Below are 21,365 nucleotides of genomic sequence, written 5' to 3' on the forward strand. Positions count from 1 at the left end.
CCATCTAATTCCATGTCTGACACGTGTTACACTTCACATTTCAATTCTCTTCTTAAATGGTGAATCTGATATCTTGACTTATGTGTACCTTGAATATGGGAAAATCATATTCATTTTAGTCATGTTCTCAAAATGCTCACCTTGTTATTTTTATCAGTACAATTTCTTTTCTCCTATACATGAACCTCTTCGATATACTTAGGTTTATTTTAATTTTTACTCTGACTTCAGCTTTAACTCACACTTATGTGATTAAAGATAGTTTTGAAGTTTACTCTTTATTGTTTCAAGTTTTGCAAAGTTACTCTTCCGGAGTTTTCCACACTGCTTGTTATGTAGGCCCTGCAGTTTCGTATTCTGCCCAGGAGTTCAGGAAAACTCATGTCAGGAACTTGGTAGCAGTATCCTCCACCGTTTATATCTGAGATTGATGATGATGCTTCTCTTCTCATTGGATTATACTAAAGCCTTTGTACATTTTAAGTTGTCTTCATAAGCATAGGTTCAGGGTCATTGATATATCTACATGGATGTGGTTTCTTTCGGAGGAGGAATAGAATGGGATAAAGTTGAGGGCAGAAATTTTTAAAATGTCTCATTCTGTTTATACTGCAGATCAATGTAGAGATACTACCCTTCTTTTCTGGTCTTAGATGCATTGGATTGTTTTTCAATATTTCTGTTTTCAATATTTCTGGGTTAAAAATGCCAATGAAATTGAAACACGTGTTTATGAGTTTGACTACATGCAAAAAGTATACATGCAAGAGCAAGTATAACCATTGTCAATGCTATGTGGTAAACATGGATGAATATTGTACATTTCCCATGTTAATGGAGGCCCACAGTAGAACACCTTGTCCACGTGTAGTCTGTTCTTTGCTAACTCATCAATTTGCCTGGTTTATGACTTATTCCTCTATGGTCTTTCAAATTCCTTTTTCTTGTATACCACTAGCATCACAAGTTCATGTAGAAGGTTTAAGGGTGGCCATACTTATCACTATTTGTATTTCTACACTGTTTATTTCATTGCACAAGTAATAAAACTCATACAAAGCTCATGCTGCATTGATCAACCAATCTCTTTCTCCTCATTAAGGTAATCTTTCTCTCTTGCTGAAGTTTCAGGTATATTGTCGACTGCCTGCTTCTCCACCTAGATACCTTCACCATTAGGAACAAATCCATAGAATATGTGCAGAAAATACATGCAACACTGTGATAACATTATTATAAGGTGCACATGACTACAGTAAGGAGCTCCCAACAATACATTTTCCTGACTCACTCTTATGAAATATAAATACTTGAAATAGTTTCATTTGTGAAATGTAAATATATGAATATATGAAGGCAAGTTTGTATCCTCAGTTACCTTAATGTTTCATTCTCAATACATTAATCTTTCTAATCTTTAACCCATTTTTTACCTTTTTTTTTTCTTTCTGAAAGTGATTCTATTGTCCATGTTTTCCTTCTTGAAAATATGTACTCCCTTGGTTTCTGCAATGCTATTTGTATTAGGGACTTAGAGCAGGCATACCAAAAGAGTATGAACCTTAATGGTTAATTTGAATTTTCAGCTTGATTACATTAAGAGATGTCAAAGATTAGGAGGCTTCTGGGTGTATCAATGAGGGTGTGTCTAGGAATGATTGGCATGCAGGATAGGGAACTGAAGTGGAGACTCTCCCTAAGCGTGGACAGCATGGTTCAATAGGTTGGAGGTTTGGATGGAATAAAAGTTGGAAGAACAAGGAAGCAGCAGCAAATGCAAGCTCCATTCTTCTTAAATGGGTTCTTGATTGTTGCTGCAATCACAGAGGACATCAGACTCTCCCTCCTTCACTCTTCCAAATTGGACTCTACCAATAGTTCTCCAGGGAGTTTCCAGAAGTCTTACACTGCAGACTCGGATACCATCATTGATACCTCTTGTTTTGAGGCTTCAGCATCTTGGACTGCACAGTCACTGGTTCCTCCAGCTCTCCAGGCTGAAGATGGTCATTGTGGACTATCCAGTTCCTGGTTGTATAAACCAATCTAATAAATCCCCTTTTTATAATCATACCTCCTGATGGTTCTATTCCTTTAGAGAACCCTGACTTAGACAGACTGGGTGGCTTAAATGGTAGATAATTTATTTTCTCGCCATTCTGGAAGCTAGAATTCCACAATGGAGGTACCCTTAGAATTGGTTTCTGCTAAGTGTAAGGGAGAACTCTGCTGTGTCCTCCTCTTCTTTTAGGGACCCCAACCCTATGCAATGAAGGTCCCACCCATGACCTCATATTTAACCTTAATTATCTCCCTAAAGGACCCATCTCCAAATGGGTTGGTGATTCAGCATATGAATTTTGAGGGCATAAAATTAATTTTGTGGAATCACTATAAGTTACAACATGAACTTCTTAAGTGCCTATGAGAGGTGGGTATGATTATGCTTATTTTAAAAATAGAAAAATAGATGAATACAATCCTATAGCTAAGCATTGTTTTGCATTTATAAGAAATTAAATATATGATGATTTAAAGAGTTAGGGAAGAGCTACTTCTATGGGATTATGAATTATAGGAAATCTTTATAATTGGACTCAAAATATTGGCCAAGGTTAAGGGGCAAAAAATATCTAGAGCAGAAACATGATTTTAATATTTGATTGATTTATAGTGAATAAAAAAGCCTATTCCATCAGCTTTTATATTTTTGCCAATTTATTTTTTGTTGAAGAGAGCTTCTTGGGACTTTTGGAAGCTTAAAATTTGAGTCATCTGTTCATGAGGCTAGGTAGTATTCTACTGAGAAATAAAGAGCCTCAAATATCCCTGTTTTTTTTTATATTTGAATCAATTTCTGTACTGTAGATTTTTATCTTTGAAATAAGATAACCTTACACCCAAACCCCAACTCTCTTTTTTGTGTTCTGATTTGACCTGAGTATTTTTCTATTCTGTCTACAAAACACAATCATGGCACACTAAATACCAATTTTGTTTTTCTTGTTGTGGTTCTATTTAATAAGTATACCATGACCAATTTATTTAATGAGATTTAACAAGATCCATGGTTTGCATTACACTTACTACAACTGATGAGGCCTTATATTAGTGAAAATTGCTAGGTTTTTTTTCCTGTCATTAATTTAATTCTCATCTTCTTGTTGTGCTTTTTCATAGAACAAAGAAAATTTCATCAAAACATCAATTAGCATTATTCCCAGGCTCTCCTGGTAATGCTCTTGGTATCTTGCAAGTGCATTGCTGAAGTTTCATTTCACCTTTTGCTAATTTCTTTGCTATTGAGTTAAGTGTGGGATTCCCAATTGGTGAACTTATTTTCCCTCTTTCTTTGTGAAAGATCAGGACACTTTCTTAATTCCTAAGATATAGTATTTTATTCCCTTTATTTTTATTTTCCATATTCTTCTTTAGGATAAAATATTACTGGGTAATAATGTTCATCCAAAAATATTTTGGAAAATATTAACCTATTTATAGTGAAGAAGAGTAATTGATGATTCTTAAAACAAGGTAAACTTACATTATAGGTCCCCAAGCACAGCCATCTTGCTTTAAAATGATAATTTTGTAATCTTTTTTTTTCTTTTTTTTAGTAACAGGAATTGAACCCAGGGACACTCAACCACTGAGCCACATCCCCAACCCTTTTTATTTATTTATTTATTATTTTGAGACAGGGTCTCCTAATTTGCTCAGGGCCTCACGAAGTTGCTGAGTCTGACTTTGAACTTGTGACTCTCCCGCCTCAGCCTCCCAAGCTGCTGGGATTAAAGGTGTGCACCACCATATTCAGCTATTACCAATCTTTATTTGCCCCACCTTCAGTAGAGCTCTCACTAGGGACATGAACAATATAACCCAGGGGTTCCCTGAGGAGTCTCATCTCTGTACTGAATGGGTTTCTTATACTTGGGGTTATATACGAGTTCACTTTCTATGCTCAATTTTCTTGTCTTCAGTGTCCGTTAAAAAGTAGACTTTGTTACCTCTGTTGATAGGACTCCATTTCAAATTTGGCAGTTAAGTAAAACTACTGCATACAATGTTAACATTATTTTCTTCTGAGTTTAAAAATTAAGCTTCTTAAAATAAGAAACTTTTTAATAAGAGAAGAAAAGTGTGGTAGGAGAGAAAGAATCAAAGTATGAATCCAGTCACAGGAGGAGAATCCATCTTTGTCTTGCAGCTCTGCCTCTTGCTCTCAAAAAGAGGTTAAGTGTGATGACTGTACTATGCACGACTAGTTGCATTATTTCTTCCTCTTCTGGTAAAAGATAACTATAAATAATCATGAAAATTTGTCAACAAAATCAGGTAGTAATAACATGGAAAAACTTGCAGAAGACTAATCATCTCCCACCTGGGCACAGGTAGGACTGTCTCTCATAGAAACATTCCTCTCTGACATGCCTGACATATATTACTGTAGAATGCATTACTTCACATTCTGGACCTTGTGTGTACTATTATTCTTTTTATTATGACAGGATATTCAAGTGTATATCTAGTGTTTTTCACTGGATTGTTAACTTACTGAGGTCTAACTGTTGTCTTATTATTTTTTTTATCATGGATATATTCCTTAGCATCTGCCTCCGTAGTAAATATTTATAAATAATTCATGCTTGCCAAGAGGTAGTACTACTTATCTATTTCTGATAGTATATAAAAGCAAGGTTTTATTTTACTTAGTCTCATACATGAAGACAAACATTTGTAAATCAATGGATAGATGGATGAGTGGAAAAAAGATGAAATCATTATAGGGCCAGTTGTGTGCTGTCTACATGCCAGACACTGTGCATCAATAACAATCTAATTATTTTCCTGGGCCCCTTGTGTTTATTCCATGTAAGCCCTATTAGGATAATCTGTCATTTGGGAAAAGAATATCACCTCCTCAATTAGGTGGAACTAAATGTTCTAATAGACCCCCAAATCCCCTGCCTTCCACAAATTCAATGTAACAGAATTTACTTACCCATATACCAACAAATTCATCCTCAGTGCTATCTTCACATGTAACAGAAAATAAAGAATAAAAACATGTGAATTGGGTTTTCAAATAAGATAGTATTGGGTGAAATCAATGACTGTAATAAATTGTGATGGAGTGTTGGTGTTCGACTAATACATGTCCAAATACCTTTACCTATTAATTCAGTCACATACCCTGAGTTGACTTGAAAGTTCCCTGTTTTATTGACTGATTGACTATAAAAATGAGGAGAATTGAACACAGAATAAAAATGCAGCTTTCTATGGGAAGGGCTGCTGGAGCAGACAGCCTGGGGAATGAATTCTTCATTGTGGTTAATGAAGTGTGGTGTCCAGGGATGTCAGTGGTAATTAGCAATGTGCACAATGGGATGAGCTTGGGTGAGCTTGTCTTCTTGCAGTTTCAAATGACCAGCAGCACAGGTGAGAGGTGAAGTGCATGAGTGTCACTTTCACCCTCTGGTAGGAAAAAAAAAAATGGAAGAAATTTTGTGGACATATATGAAAGAACAGAAGAAAAGCTTCTAGAACACAGAGTATTCATTTTGTACTTTTATGTACTCATTCTCAATGCACAAATGCACTTTTGCAGAACTGTTCCCATAGCTATAGCAATCTCTCTTGATAAATTTATGATTATTTTACCATTACATAGGTAATTTGAGTATGTATAGTAAACTTGGGAACAACAGAAAATAAAATAAAAATCCCTCAAGTTAAAGAAGATAATCATTGTTAAGATTTTGCCATGTTTTCTACCAGTTTTTATGTGAAGGTTTTATTATTAACCATTATAATCATGCTGTATGTACAAATTTATTTGATCTTCCATCTAACATTTGAGTAGTCTCCATGTTAGTACAAATGCAATAATTATGGCTAGCTTTCACTATGGTTGCTTTTCACAGGACAATGCTCCAAGTACTTTATGAATTATGATGCAATGATTACAGCAACCTGAGAGACAGCTACTGTTATTATCCTCCCTTTACAAGTGAGGAAATTGAAGCACAGAAAGGATAAATATCTTTCTTAGTGTCACATGTGCAGTAAATACCAGACTTGGTGCTTAAATCCAGGCAATTTAGCTCCAGAATGTGTGCTGTTTTACCTTGACATGAGACAGGGGTTAGCAACTTTTCTGTAAAGGCCCAATAGTAAATATTTGAAGCTTTCTGTGTCTTCTGAGCTCTGTCACATCTACCCTACTCTGTCATTATAGCACAATGGTTATGACCAATATAAATGAATATGGTAGTGACATGAGTGAGACTTTTTCTAAACATATTCCTTAAAATATAAGAGAATGTTATTTGAAGATGAACTAAGGCATCTGTTCCTTTATCATATTTAAAAAATAATTTTAAAAATTTTCCAAAATTTTTTTACACTCTGAGTGCCCAATAAACATTACATCTAAAGACAATAACCATTAGAGAGTGAAAGAATTTAAAAGCAGAAAATTTGATTTTTTTTACATTTTAGTTATATCAGACACTTTTCTCCTTTGTTGACTCTGATTTGAGTTTTCTTTGAAACTAGTTTGATGAAAGCATGTCAGTTTCCTTAGCATTGCTTTTAAAACCTTGTCAAAATGGAAAGACAGGTGGAGGCTGCCCAGCTAGACAGCTGTGGGCAGAGCTGCGTCTGCTCGGTCAGCTCCATCCCTTCTTAGAGGCCACATGTATTTGTTCAGCATGGATCCCTCAATGGATTCTCTTAGTCTTCTAGTTACTGCTGCTAAATGTAAGCAGAATCCAGGAACCAAGTGTGACTTGACCTGTACAAACTGATTCACAGCACTGGGTCACTTCCTGAAGCTCCCAGTGCTGGTTAGGAGTGTTGTCTTCATCTAGATTCAGATTTCTGAAGTGATGAAGATGTGCTGCTGATCAGGACGCAAAATCTGGTTCTTCCTGTGTAATTAGCAGGCACAGATACCATCAGGATGTGACAAGAGTCTTTCAAACTGCCACCCTAATATTTGACAGGGGTATTTTAAGCTCAGGAGGGATTTTCTTCTGCCTCCTCTAATTTCTCAGTGGAGAATTTAATGCACTGATATCATTTGAACTGACTGACTTCACTCAACATAAACATATGACTCCAGATGGAAAATTAATCTTTCTTGGACCTCAGAATAACTCTGATTATCCACTTTTCACTGCACACTTAAACTCTCATTCAGTGGCTAGATTATATATTGTACACAGTTGCCAAGGAAAAAAGGGAAGGATAGTAATCCTGTGCTACATTTCATGACATTTCACAAATGCTCTAGATTGTTTCAGGTCCATACATCATTTTGTACACCACATACTCTTGGCTGTAAACTTCCTTTGACATGACCACTCTGTCTGCTCATACACCCCATGTATCCCCATATGTCCATTAAGGCTTCTAAAACACTTTTGAGAACCATGTTCCATTTTTCTGAGAAAAATAAAATAGCTCACTGGTCCCATTTTTGTGCTCTAACACACCCTGAAACTATTTCTATTAAAACATTTATAGTATATTGATTGAATTTTTCTTTGTATTTTCATCCTTGAGCATGTTGCCCACAAACTCAAGTTCTCCAGAGTGGCTTAATGTGCCTTGCCAATAATTGAATAAGTGAGTGTTAACCCAGTGGATTAAATCAGGAACTTTGGGCAGGGGACTTACACTTTGCTAATTTCAATTCCTTTCCCAGGTGATTCTGGTGAGTAGTAGGTTTGAGAGCCACTGGCTTAAGTGACAGTGAGGAGACCTGCTTACAGGTCCAGCTATGAAATTTTTCTCTGACATAATCATGCCATTCTTTTTTCCTTCATCCAGTGACAAACCAAGTGTATCATTCTGAGACTCATCTCCAGCCCTATTTGATGTTCTGCCCATTTCTAACGGAAGACTGAGCGCTGTGCAGTCTATTTCCAGAGCTGCCATGAATATTTATACATTGCCTGCATCTTTACAAATTAGAGAGCAGCAAGATGAATGAGAGTAGTGAATCAGAGAAGACACACAGTGTGATGCGGGCAGAAATTTACTATCTCATTTCTATTTAAAACCTGATGACTCAGAGGAGGCAGTCCATATCCATTTCAGTAAATTCCTTAATGCTCTCCAGCATGGCACTTTGGATTTTAGCACTACTGGGGGTGACTTGATTTATTCCCAGGAAGAATATGTGTGTATATGTGTGTGTGCGTGTGTGTGTGTATGAGAGTGAGAGTGGTGGGGGGAGAGGGAGAGAGAGAAAGTATTTGTGAGATTATTTCCAAGTTAAATGGAAAAGGAGAAATCACCAGGCTGTTAATTATTTTCTGGAAGTCTCATTTTCTGTATTATCTTCTCGGTGATCTGAATGTACCTTAACTCCTGCCTCTAATGAATAATTCTTAAGTCTGACAAAATGCTATTTGTTTCTAAATTGATTTTTAATGTCTTTGGTTTGCATTTTCTTCACTTAGTTAGCTTTCCAACAATTATTCATTAGATTTCCTGCCTTTCCATCTTTCTCATGCTCAAGTTCAAAATAGGTTTTATAGGTTACAAGTGTCGCGGTTTATTGTGGTAATGTTGTGATTTGACGCTTCTGTACTAGAAGGACATGGAGAGAACAGTAGTATGCACACTTGCATCTCAGTCTTTGATTATCTAGCGAATGTGGAGCCATTTAAAAACTGCATGGTAGAGCACCAAGTAAGGAACGTTTCCTCATAATGACAGGCACATGCCTTTACCATAAACACAAAAGTCCATGAAAGTAACCTCATCACACAAGGCAAAAGGTGGGCTGAGCCTAGCCTGAGGTGGGAAGTCACAACTTGTATCACAAATTTCATATTTTTACTTAGAACATGATTTGTACTTTATACAAATCATGAATACAAAGTCAAAAACTGGTCTAATGGATGAGAACATAGTCTCCAAATTCTGAAATTCTTTATTTCCCCTCTGCCCAGCCAGTGCTAGTCAAGTCTTTTTTTCTGTGGTCTGGGGAAGATAGCTATATTTCTTATTTGTCCATTTTATTTATCTTTGCCTCACATACCAGAGGATGAAATCTGACTTTCATACTGACAACTGTGATGTCTTCCATACTTTCAGGAATTGTCGTTTCCTTAAGCATTTATTCATTCAGCAAATAAATATCATGTCTATACTTTAGAGTAAGCACTACGTAACACCTTGAAGTTGAGTCTTTTCTTGCTTTTCTGGAGCTTACTGTCCAGTGGGGAGACAGATAGTAAATTAAAAAAATACAGAATATAAAATATTTACAGAAAACCATGATATGTTTTATGCTCTTTACATATTAGGAATTAAAACAGCATAAAACAGAGAAATGAGCCTTAATCTGAGAGACCAAAGTGGGGGGAAAATGAGTCTTCTCTAAGGACATAAAAGTTTGAGTTCAGACTTGAAGAAATCTAAGAATGTTTTTTGGTCAGAGTGGAGGAAGGGGTTGAAAAATTATTATTGATGGCCGCATTTTATTTATCAGGAGCCTCGCTCTTCTACAGGGACATTGTGCTCATTTTATGTTAGTGTTTATTCCCATTTGATGATGTCCAAGGAGCAAGCTAGTCATTGTGCATTGAGACAAGTTGCCCTTTGAAAGGAAAATAACATAGGTCTGTTTCTCTGGAAGCAAAGGCTGCAATGAAAATTCTGATTCAAGTAATTTATTAAGGACATAGTCTCAGGAAAAAGGGGTCAGAAGAAGTGCAGATAGGGGAAAGGGTCCTAAACAAGAGGGAGATCTCAGCCAAAGCCTAGCCTTGAGTTGACCCTTGAGAAGTCCTGGAACTTGAATTGCAACTCACAGATGGAGGCCAAGATTATGCCCTCTTGTGCCAATCTCAGGAAGTTATTGCCATGTGTGTGTATGTGTGTGTGTGTGTGACGGAGTGGGGTTAAATTAGGAATGGGTGGTGTGCCTGTCACCTCGCAGAAAGGAAGCTATCTCTGATCTGGGGACCAGGATAAAACAGGAAAGAGAGTTACGTACAATAGCATGCTTTTTGCTATCACTCACAATGGCTGGTAAATTGGACCTCCCTGGGAGGGGACACCAGCAGCCTCCTCTTCAACAGTGATTCCCTGGAACCAGTATCAGCATGATTGGGGAAATTGTAGAAATGCAAAATCCAGCTCCCACCAGAAACCTTCTGAATCAGAACCACAGAAGGAGGGACCCTGGAATCTGTTTGAACAAATTCTCCAGGTTATTCTGATAAATGATCTCCTTGAAGAACAACCAAACTATAGGAAGCATTCAAAAGAGCTGGTTGAAAGTTTGTTACTCATGAACCTGAATAAACTTAAGAAAAGGAGACAAGGGTAGCCAAATATCCAGTTCTCTAAAAATAATTTGTATAATTGTAAGCAGAAGCTGAAACATTTCAAATGAATTTGCAGGTACTGGATGCCACTTGCATCTCTGTGGATATTTGCTTTCACCCTGAAGTCTAGCTCATTCGTCAGCATCTGGGCCTACAACTTAGACCTCCTTTACTACTATGCTGTTGGTGATCTGACCTGGTAAGTCAAAGTAACAACAAAAGATTATTGGTACAGGATGGGAATGGCAAAGTATGGGTATCATTGGTCTCATAGCCTTACTTTTGACTAAATGGAAATGCATTTTCCAAGATCACATTCTTCCTTGAAGATCTAGAATAACTTCGAAAAGACAAAATATACCCACATATTTATTCTGAAAATTTCACGTATGAATTTTGGGGTGATTTAAAATATTTAGTGGAGCTACAGTTGATGTTCATTTATATAAGATCAGTAATCTTTGGACAATTCATGAGGGATTTAAGGATTGCATAGAGGATCATGTTTTTAAATGCCTGTTTTTGATGCTCTAGTGTTTATACCCCCTCTCTCCCTGCACATCACTTTGAAGTTGTTTTGAGAGTAAATGCCAACTCAGTTCACTCAAATATTCATTATATATATATATATATAAATAAATCCTACTATGCACAAGATATTTTGGCAGCTTCAGTGATGAACCAAATGGATAAGATTACAGTTCAAGATATTTGGCATCTGTGTTAGTTTCTTGTACTGCCGTAACATGACAAATGTAGTGACTTAAAACAACAGAATAATTGTTATCTTAACCTTATGGAGATAAGAAGTCTGAAATGGATTTCACCTGGCTTAAATTGAGATGTCAATAAGCCTGTTTTCCTCCTGTAGTCCTCAAGGACAGAATCATTTACCTTGTTTTTTTCCTTTGAAAAACCAAGGGAAACCAAAAACTTCCTGTGTTCCTTGGCTTGTGGCCTTCCATGGCTCTGATGTCTGCTGGTGTCATCTTCCTGTGATATGGATTAGATGTAGTGATCCCCAAAATCTCACATGTGAGACAATGCAAGAAAGTGAGAGAAGAAATGATTGGGTCATAAGAGTTTTAACATAATCAGTGAATTAATCCCCTGATAGGAATTAACTGAGTGGTAACTGAAGTGGTAGGGTGTGACTTGAGATGGGAATTGGGGCTTGTGTTGGGGTATATATTTGTATCTGATAAGTGGAGACTCTCTGTTTGCTTCCCTCTGCCATACTTTTCCGCCATGATGTAGCAGGCTACATATGGACTGAGTGAGACCTCTGAAACTGTGAGCTCTTAAATAAACTTTTCCTCCTCAACAGTTGTTCTGGTCGGGTCTTTTAGTCACAGCAGCAGTGAAAAACCTGACTAATATATCCTGTCTTCTCTCTCACTCTTCTGCTTCCTCTTACCCTTGTATGGATTCTTGTCATTAAGTTGGATCCATGTGGATAGTCAAAAATAATCTTCCAGATCAATCACTTCTGCAGAATCCTTTTTGCCTTGTGATATGACATATTCATTCACCTTTTTCAAGGATCAGGATGTGGAGGATCAGTGTGGGGGGTGTGTAGGTAAAGATATTATCTTTGCTTACCAGAGTATCCAAAGGGGGAAAGAGTGTTTTCAAAAACTATCATGAAAATAACTATACAATTACAAATTTTGATAAGATGCCAAGAGGGAGTTACAGGTCAATCATTTATTATTGGGAAGCCAAGTAATTCTCATGTGATAAAGTGAAATTTAAACTGATGTAAAAAGTCAGAACTTTTAAGCTAAAAAATACAAGGGAGAGTATTTGAAACAAGGACTGGTGCCAACCATGTGTGTTGAAAACATGACTCCCTGTGTTAGGAACTAAAACACAGTCTGGCTGTCCTGTGTGGATGATGGTTGAAAAGACTGGACCCCAGAAAATCTCTGGAGGTAAGGATCTGCCCCATCACCTACCTTTGCATCTGTGTAAGTGAGAAGGACCTAAGTATGTCAAGTCACACTCTCATACCAATAAATTTAGTTTTCATTTTGGGGCATGGTGAATTTAGTAATTAATAAGGTCTGTCTCTGAGTCTTCACTGCCACCTTTGTTAGAGATAAATCTGAATATCACTGAAGTAAGTGGATAGAACATTAGGTTGGTTAATGTCTAGGCTAACAGCTTCCTTTTGTTGCTTACACTTATTTTTTCTTAATTCTTTTATCTCCCCACTTTAAAAAATAGCATTTTATCATAGGGTTGTCATAGTTTTTCTTATAAATGCATATAGAAATATTCATTAATATTATTCCATCATTTCTCAATTCAGGGATAATCACCTTTAATGATTTGGTGTACATTTATAATTTTTTCTTCTGAATATATGTATTTGTAGAGGAAACAATACTTCACACTTCTTTTTGTTTATTTGAACATTTTTCTGCACAATATATGGTGAACATCTTCCTATACTGTTCCTTATAATTCTGATTTCATGGTAGTGATTTTCATAATGTACAATGACTAATTTGACTAAGCCATTGCCAATTTTTTATTATAACAAAGAGTGTAGAACTGAATATCCTTGTACAATCCTCATGCAAGACTTTTTGTCACCCCTGGGATCAATTCTTAGCAGTGGGCCAAAGGCCATTTTTGTTCCATTTCTAATTCATGCTGTTTTCACATATTTTATAGTCCCAGTGATCTGCTTTAAAACAATTCTGAGCAAGGCAGCATAATTAATTTAAACAACAAAAATGAAACCATGTCCCACTCTTCTGCCTTTGTATATGAAAGGACAATAATGATGGGAAAATGTAATCCTTCACTGATTATTCTTTCATTCTTTTTTGCTTTTAAGTTTAATAAAGTAGCATTCAAGTAATTACTAGTACCTGTCACCCAATTCTAAGACCAAAACTCTGGACATCATCCCTGTTTTCTCTCTTTGTTCTCTACCTCTGGCCCCTTATCAAACCTTACACAATCTGGCAACTTCTTACCACCCCACTGCTGCTCCACCCTGGCTAAGTCACCATCATTGGAGCACAGTGAGTATCTTACTAATGTTCTTCTTTGGCCTTTTGTCCTGTTCAATTCATTCTTAACACAGACTCTACAGATGTGCTGCTAAAATTTTCATTGTGTCACATCAGTTCACCATTCAAAACCATCCGTTGAATTTCCTTCCCATGTGCCTTCCCAAGGTAGGTGCATTCTAAGCAGTCAGTCATTCTTCTCACCTCTCTCTCCTCGCTCACTCCTCTCTAACAACCCAGCATCCCTACTTTATCCTGACGTGCCAAGCATGCTACAAAGTGGGGGAATTGATATTTCCTCTTCCCATTTCTACCTCACCCTTCAACTACCTATAGACCATGTACTTGCACTTTTTCAGATTTATATTTAAATAGATGTTGGCATCTTATCATCCCTCTAAATCCTCTTAACAACTTCATATTTTCCTCCTTTAAAAAATGTATTCAGGTGTAATTTACATATAAAAAATTGCATATATTCAGTGCATATCCTTTGATGAGTTTGGACATATGCTTACATTTGTGGTACCATCACAATGTTCTAAACATACCCATCGCCTCTAAAAATGTCCTTGTGTTCTGTTTTGTTCTTTTTTGTTTTGTTATAAGAAAACTTAACATGAGCTCTGTCTTCTTAATGTATTTTAAAGTGCACAATGCCATATTGTTAACTAAAGGCTGTATGCTGCACAGCACATCTCTGAGAACTCATTCGTCTTGCATAGCTAAAACTTTATACCCATTATGGGACAATTCCCCACTTTCCCCTTCCTCAGTTCCTGGAAACTACCATTCTGTCCTTTACTTCCATGACTGTGACTATTTTAGATATCTCATATAAAGGGAATTATGCACTATTTGTTCTTCCATGACTGGCTTATTTCACTTAGCATAATGTCTTCAAGGTCCATCCATGTTGTTGTTAGTGGTAATATTTTCTTTATTTAGACATGCCTAACATTATGCTATAAGTATATGCCACATTTTCCCCATCTCTTCATGTGTTAATGGGCATTTCAATTGTTTCCAAATATTAACTATTGTGAATAATGCTTCAATGAACATGAGGGTATACATACCTCATTAAGAGAGTTACTACAATTTGGGGGGATATTTACCCAGAGGTAGGATTTCTGGATATGTATGGTACTTTTATACTTAATTTTTTAGGAACGTCCATACTATTTTCTATAGCTGCACCTTTCTACCTTCCCACCAATGGTGAGGAAAGCTTCCAGTTTCTCTACATCCTTGCTAACATTTGATAATGTTTTTTCTTATTAGCAGTCTACTGCATAGAATTGATTTTTCTACCCATTTATAGTTGCATTTATTATGAATTTTCTTCACTAGAATATGAGCTCTAAGAGAGCAGGTGCTTTGCTCTTATTTGCTTGACCAGTAACTAATTCATAGAAGGTTATATTAATATTTTTTTAAATATTAAAAAGCATATTGTTCCTATTGTTAATATGAAACAAGTATCCGGCTCAGAGTGAGGACTAGATTGGTTCTGATCAATACTTTATGCAACTGATCATGGATGTCCTTGGGAAATGATTAATCTTCTATTGTAAGAAGCAAATGCTCTGATAATGATCAAGTGTGGTGTGAAGGTACCAACATCAGGTACAAAACCAGGAGGGTAAATTGGGAAGAAAATATACCTATTTTCTTGAAAGACAGGGACTTGGGAAAACATTCATTTTCTTAAGAGTGTGTCTTCCTTGCAATTCTTTTCCAACATTCTTTCAGCATTTAACATATTCCTTTTTATAAATGCTATGAAGTATGTGAATGTGTTTCATCAACAAACCACAGTAGCTAATGTGACTTGAAAAGCTTTTCCAAGTGTACTGTAGGCCTATATACTCAGATATGATAGTTTTCTAACAGATTACAGAGTTGAAGAAATACCTTATTCAATTTATCTTAAATTTAATTTTCTTCTTTGTATTGGTTCTAAATTCTCCTGACTGAGGCACCTGAGACCCTATTTCACTGTGATTTTAATGAAGATCAGAGGCACATTTTGAGAAATGCTAAACGTATCCCTGGATAATTCTGTACAGCAGCCAGAGGAGGTCTGCATCAGTTCTTAGCCACCCACAATGCTAATTAAATTTACCCATGTGAAAAGCAACCACCCACCCCAGTTATTTTGAGCTAACTTGTTGAAACTGGTTAGATACTTCTGCATCCCAGCTTTTCCTCTATACCAAATCCATAGGAGTGCATAGCATTACCACAAGGTCAAAGAAAATCACTGTACCTTCTGGAAGCACCTGAGAGGTTTTGTACTAATAAGATGGAGCAATTTAACCACCAGTCTAGTGTCTATTATATGTCTGATGGTTCATTGTAACACTTCCTTTCCTTACATTTCTCCAGTATGAGTTAAAGACCTTGTGCACTGGAGTCAGGCCTATCATGGTTTTGATAAAATTTTATCATCCCATATATGGGATGTGGAGAACATCATTTAGCCTGTCTCCATCACATACAAAAGAAATGATAGAAACTATTGAATAGGTTCAGAGTGAAAATTAAATGAGCTATTATCTATTAATAAAACAAGCATATGGTGGTGACTTAACAACTTTCACTAGTTCCTTCCTTACTGCTTCTCCTCCCTTTGAGACAAAGTGATGTCATTTTTTCATTTATTGAACAAAACTTTTGTTGAGCACCTACTATGTTTCAAACACTGGTGTTGTATAGGAGAAATGGTGGTTAAGCAAACTAGCTCCTGTTCTCGTGGCCCTTACACTCCAGTACAGTGTGTCAAGGAGTGTGTACTTTGAAATATAAATAAGGTGATTTTAGGTGGTGATACATGCTTGAAGGCTATTGTACAGATCTTGACAGGGAGTAACTATGAGGAGTTGGAGTCATTCAGGTAGTGGGGACCTGGACAGCTTCTTTGTGAAAGTTACAACTGAACCAAAACTTAATAGTTGAGAGCTGGACTATGATAAACCAGAATCAACTGTGGATGATCTCAGGGAAGAGAAGTGCAAGAACAGGAGGTATAGTAACTTCTCAGTGTCTGTGGAACAGAGGATTGAAGGAGGAGGAGAGGAGAGTTATGGAGAAAGTTGGGGAGGAAAATATTGAGGTGGGGTCTAGAGTATCAAGGGCGAGGATATGTGGTTTATTCTGGTCTTCAGTGGAAAACCTTAGGGGTGGTTTGATTAGGGGGGTGCTAGCATCTGGATTATATTTTTAAATATTTTTAGGTCAGGATTGGGGAAAGTGGACTATAGAAAGATAAGAATTTAGAAATGTTGAATAAGCCGTGTGGTTAGTACATGAGGCAACTACCCTAGAATCAGTAGTGTACCTGAGAATGATGTGTCTGAGTTCTAATCCCTAGTAACTATGAATGGACTCTTATTTAGAAACATGGTCTGTGCAAATGGAATCAAACTGAACATTTTAGATAAGATCATTCTGTATCTGTGATGAGCTCTAAGTCCAGTGAACAGATGTATGAAAGAACAGAGGTAAATTAAAGACCCATAGACACACACAGACTGAAATTGGAGTGAGGACTCTATAAGTCAAGGAGCACCAAGAATTCCCAGTAGTCACCAAAAGCTAAGAGAGAGGCAGAGAGTGGATACCTGCAGAAGGAACCAACTCTACCAACTCTGTCCTCTAAAATGTTCATCATTTATTACAACCTAAGAAACAAGTGCTGTAACCAAGACATCATTCATCAACAGTGCCTGGTTGATGGCCACAGTTGTGGAACTAAGTACTGAAGAAGAAAAAGAGAATGTCTTCTGTAAGCTACAAAGGAAAGCCATGTTTTATTTGGCAGGAATGTCAATTTCTCGCACTGAAAATGTTTTCTGTGGAATTGGATGGGCACCAGAGAAGTAGGTCATAAGAACAGATTCTGTGTCTGTTCTTACATGGGTCTGTGCTTACTGTTCCATGAAAGCTGACTGAAGACCAAGACCCAGTCCTCTCACTTATGTGACTCACTTAACTCTACTACTTATTTACAATTTGTTTTTATTTTAATATTCCTAGCAGTAGTTGGTCATGAGAATTCCGAAGCAAGGCAGCTTCTTTAATACAAAGAACATCTTAGTAAATGCATCTTAGTAATCTGCAAAACTGATTCAGGAAAATAAATGATTAGTGATGGGATGGATATGTTCAGAGTGACATTCTGTACTTAAGTGAAATTATAAAGTCTTTGGATGGGACAGTTTGGATGACAGTTTACAGATGATGATAAAGAGTTATTATATATTGAATTTCCAACATGTGCTAAAGTCCTATGCTATATGTTCTGTATCTGTTGAATCTAAATTTTGCAAAACTCTCTCAGGATGGATATTAATATTTACATCTTAATGAAATAACAGAGGCTCAGAGAGATCCAGCCAACCACCCACTACCTGTTTATTATTATATAAAAACAGATTTATATAGTCAGCTGTCCAGTTAGTAATTGGTAAAACTAGAGTTTGAGCTCAGTTCTGTTTTAATCAATGCTTTCCTATGCCAAAATGATTTGGCTACAGTCCTCCTTGATGGACACAGAACAGTTGTTTAAAATGTGGGTGCTAATGGCAATATTTGGTTTGCAATCCTAGAAACACTCAGGAGCCTGTAGGCACTTATCCTCTCGTGTAATTCAGCAGAATGGTAGTAGTCTAAAGAAAAAGTCAGTATTTTCAGTCATCCTTGATTTTCTCAGGGAAATCAGCATGCTTCAGTAGCTCTAGCAATTGGCACAAGAGAGACAGACCACAATAATCGACCATGTCATCTTCCCTGTCCATGTTCTCTCTCTCTCTCCAAGCCAGACTGCCTTCTCCCTAGCGGTCCAGGACTGACATTCTGACTTGAGCACAGTCATTAAACACTAATTAGATTGCAGCTTTGCTCTCCTTCTAGTTGGAGTTTTAATAAACTAGTTCCTTCTCCCTCTCGGTCCTTCCCTTGATGTCTCAGACAGGGTCATCCCCTTCCCTTCTGTGGCTTGAACTCAGAGGCCTGGTGTGTTTGGGCTGTGGGCAAGACAGCTTAGATAAAGAGTGAACAGAGTCAAAGCACCTGAAGGAATGAATATGTTTCTTAGGAGGAAAAGAAAGCAAGAAAGAATTAGAGTCAGATCCCCTCCCCAGACACAGGTCCTTTGTTTCTCACAGAGCACTCACATCTTACCCATTATGAGTTGCCCTTCATAAATCCAGTGGCATGGTCTCTGGGCTCAATTAATGTGAAAGTCTTTCTAGATGAATAACTTAGATATCATTTAATATTTTCCCTCCAAGGTATTATCAGGTTTCAATCTCTACCAACTACCATGAACTCTAAGCCTACCTACTAATTTGGTCCCAAAAAATTTTCCCCTTGGATTAAAGCAGAGCACATTTGTGATTCACAGCTTGGCCATGACAAACCCTCTCTAGACCACACTTAATAGAAAGAAAATGATTTTCCTTGTAAGACTAAAGATTTTGTTCTTCATGGTTATGAGTATTTTGTCTTTTTTCTGTAATCATTCTAGAGCTGTCCATGATTATATTAAGAGAAGCACCAGCAGAATATGACACTTTTCAAAGTACTGATGGATCTTATTGTTCTCAGTCTTAGGCACTGAGGCATTGAAGGTTTCTATGTTCCTTTTGCACATCACTCATTGGTTATAACCCAAAGTGAATTATTTTTACTCAGATATGACCTGTTCATGTATATGGGAAGTAATATCTATACACCAAAATGGTTTATTTCTAGTAGATATATGGGTAAAGGAATTACAATAGTCAAAGTCCAATTTTTAGTCTAGACAACAAAAAAAATCTTACAAATATGCATTAAGTATAATATGGCGTGGATGTGGAAAACTGAAAGATACTTCAGTTTTCTATTCTCAGATTACTTTAATTAATTAAGCACATAAGCATTACTCAAAGTATATTTGGTACTCTATTATTAATTCATTTATTGCTTCATAACAGTGTTACCACAGAATTAGTTGTTTAAAAAACATGCATTTATTATCTCAGCATTTCTGTAAATCAACAATCCAGGCCACATTAGCCAGGTCCCTGCTCACAAGGCTGTAGTCAAGGTGCAGGCCAGTGCTGAGTTCTTATCTAAGATCCAGTTGGAAAATGACCTACCTTCAAGTATTCCACAATATACTTTTAAGGAAGGCTGAGAGGAAGACTCCAGAACATAGTAGGTTCTATAAGAGAATTGCCTGAACTTTGTTTTGAATGAAACCACAATATGGATCTAATATAGTGTTTTCAGGCATAAAGCATTGATATAGTGCAAGTTTCAAAAGTAAGCACTTGCCTACAGGGTCACATTGAAAGTCTAGTTCTGAGACAGCTGTAGAAAGATATGGGGCTCCAAGAAGTGTGTGCAAGTGACTAAGAACATGATTTGTGGCAGAGAATGTGTGCATGTTATTTATGTTACTTTCACTACTCATACTAATACAAATAGCTAAAATTATTAAGTATTTACATTATTCCCAGATATTTAACCAAGTATTGGTTACCATATAAGGTCCAATAATAGGGTGACTGTTACTTAAGGTCCTTTCTAAGGTAACTGGAATTTATTTTATTAAGCAACATACTTGAGGTCACATAATAAGCAAGGGAAGGTCTGAGATTTTAAATCCTTTTTTTTTTTTTTTTTTTAGCAAATATGTTCATTTTCAACTTTGTGCAAATGCCATTCCTCCTACTGGAGAAATAAAGAAAGAGAGAGAAAGAGAGAGAGAGAGGGAGAAAGATAAGAAGTTTGTTGTTATTTTTACTTTTATTGGTGCATTATAGTTATACATAATTGTTAGTTTGTTTTGACATAATCATACATCTGTGGAGTTTAATTATTCCATTTCAATTCCCAGTGCCCAGTCCTTTTTCTCCCTTTATCCCTCCCTCTATCCACCTTTCTCTACTCTATTGGTCTACCTTTCACTCATTTTTTAGCTGTTTTTTAATGGCTATAATAAAGGTAAAATTAACAGTGTATATTTATACATGCATATAGTATAATTTTGTCATATTTATTTCCTCCCCTTTCCCTCCCCTTTCCCTCTCAATCCCCATTCTCTACTCCATTGATCTTCCCTATGTCTTTATGATACCCAACACCACCCTCACCTTATTTGCTTGCTGGGCTGTAGTTTCCACATATGAGAGAAAACATTTGGCCCTTCATTTTCTGAGTCTGACTTATTTCACTTACCTTAGCATCCTTCAGTTCCATCCATTTCCATGCAAATATTGTAATTTCATTCTTCTTTATGGTTGAGTAAAACTACATTCTACATTTTCTTAATCCACTCATCTCTTGATGGGTGCCTGGGTTGGTTCCACATTTTGCCTATAGTGAGTTGTGCTGCTATAAACACTGACGTGGCTGTATCACTAGAGTAGGCTGATTTTAGTTCTTTGGGTTAAATATTGATGAGTGGGAGATCTGGGTCATATGGTAGTTCCATTCCTAGTTTTGGAGGAATCTCCATACAGCTTTCCAGAGTGGTCATACTACTTTGCAATCTCACCAGTCACGTAGGAGTATACATTTTCCTCCACATCCTTTCCAAAATTTACTATTTGTCTTCCTGATAATTGCCATTCTATCTTGAGTAAGATGAAATCTCGGTGTAGTTTTGATTTGCAGGGCCCTGATTGCTAGGGATGTCAAACATTTTGTCACATATTCATTGGCCTTTTGTGTTTCTTTTTTTGAAAAATGTCTGTTTATTTCTTTTGACCATTTCTTGATTGGGTTATTTGTTTCTGGTTTTGGTTTTGGTGTTAAGCTTTTAGAGTTCTTTATATATTTTAAGTGTTAATTCCCTGTCAGAGAAGTAGTTGGCAAAGATTTTCTCCCATTCTCTAAGTTCTCCCTTCACACTCCTTGCCATTTCCTTTACTGTGCAGAAACTTTTTGATGCCATACTCCTTACTGATTCTTCATTTTAATTCTTGAA

At 36.7% G+C, this 21,365-nt stretch overlaps 1 protein-coding gene across 3 annotated transcripts in view; it reads left to right on the forward strand.

Annotated features, from left to right (window-relative positions):
- Lrrc4c (leucine rich repeat containing 4C) overlaps positions 1 to 21,365 on the forward strand; it is a 1,170,008-nt gene that overhangs the window by 149,251 nt on the left and 999,392 nt on the right. For 2 of the 3 annotated variants that reach the window (XM_047517277.1, XM_047517278.1), the window contains exon 2: positions 10,432 to 10,554. The exons of the other annotated variant lie outside the window; for it this stretch is intronic. The gene's annotated coding sequence lies outside the window, so the exon portion shown is untranslated. The remainder of the gene's footprint in view (positions 1 to 10,431; positions 10,555 to 21,365) is intronic. 3 annotated transcript variants of the gene reach the window in all.

Source organism: Sciurus carolinensis, chromosome 11 (genome assembly GCF_902686445.1).
Source record: "Sciurus carolinensis chromosome 11, mSciCar1.2, whole genome shotgun sequence".
Lineage (NCBI taxonomy): Eukaryota > Metazoa > Chordata > Mammalia > Rodentia > Sciuridae > Sciurus > Sciurus carolinensis.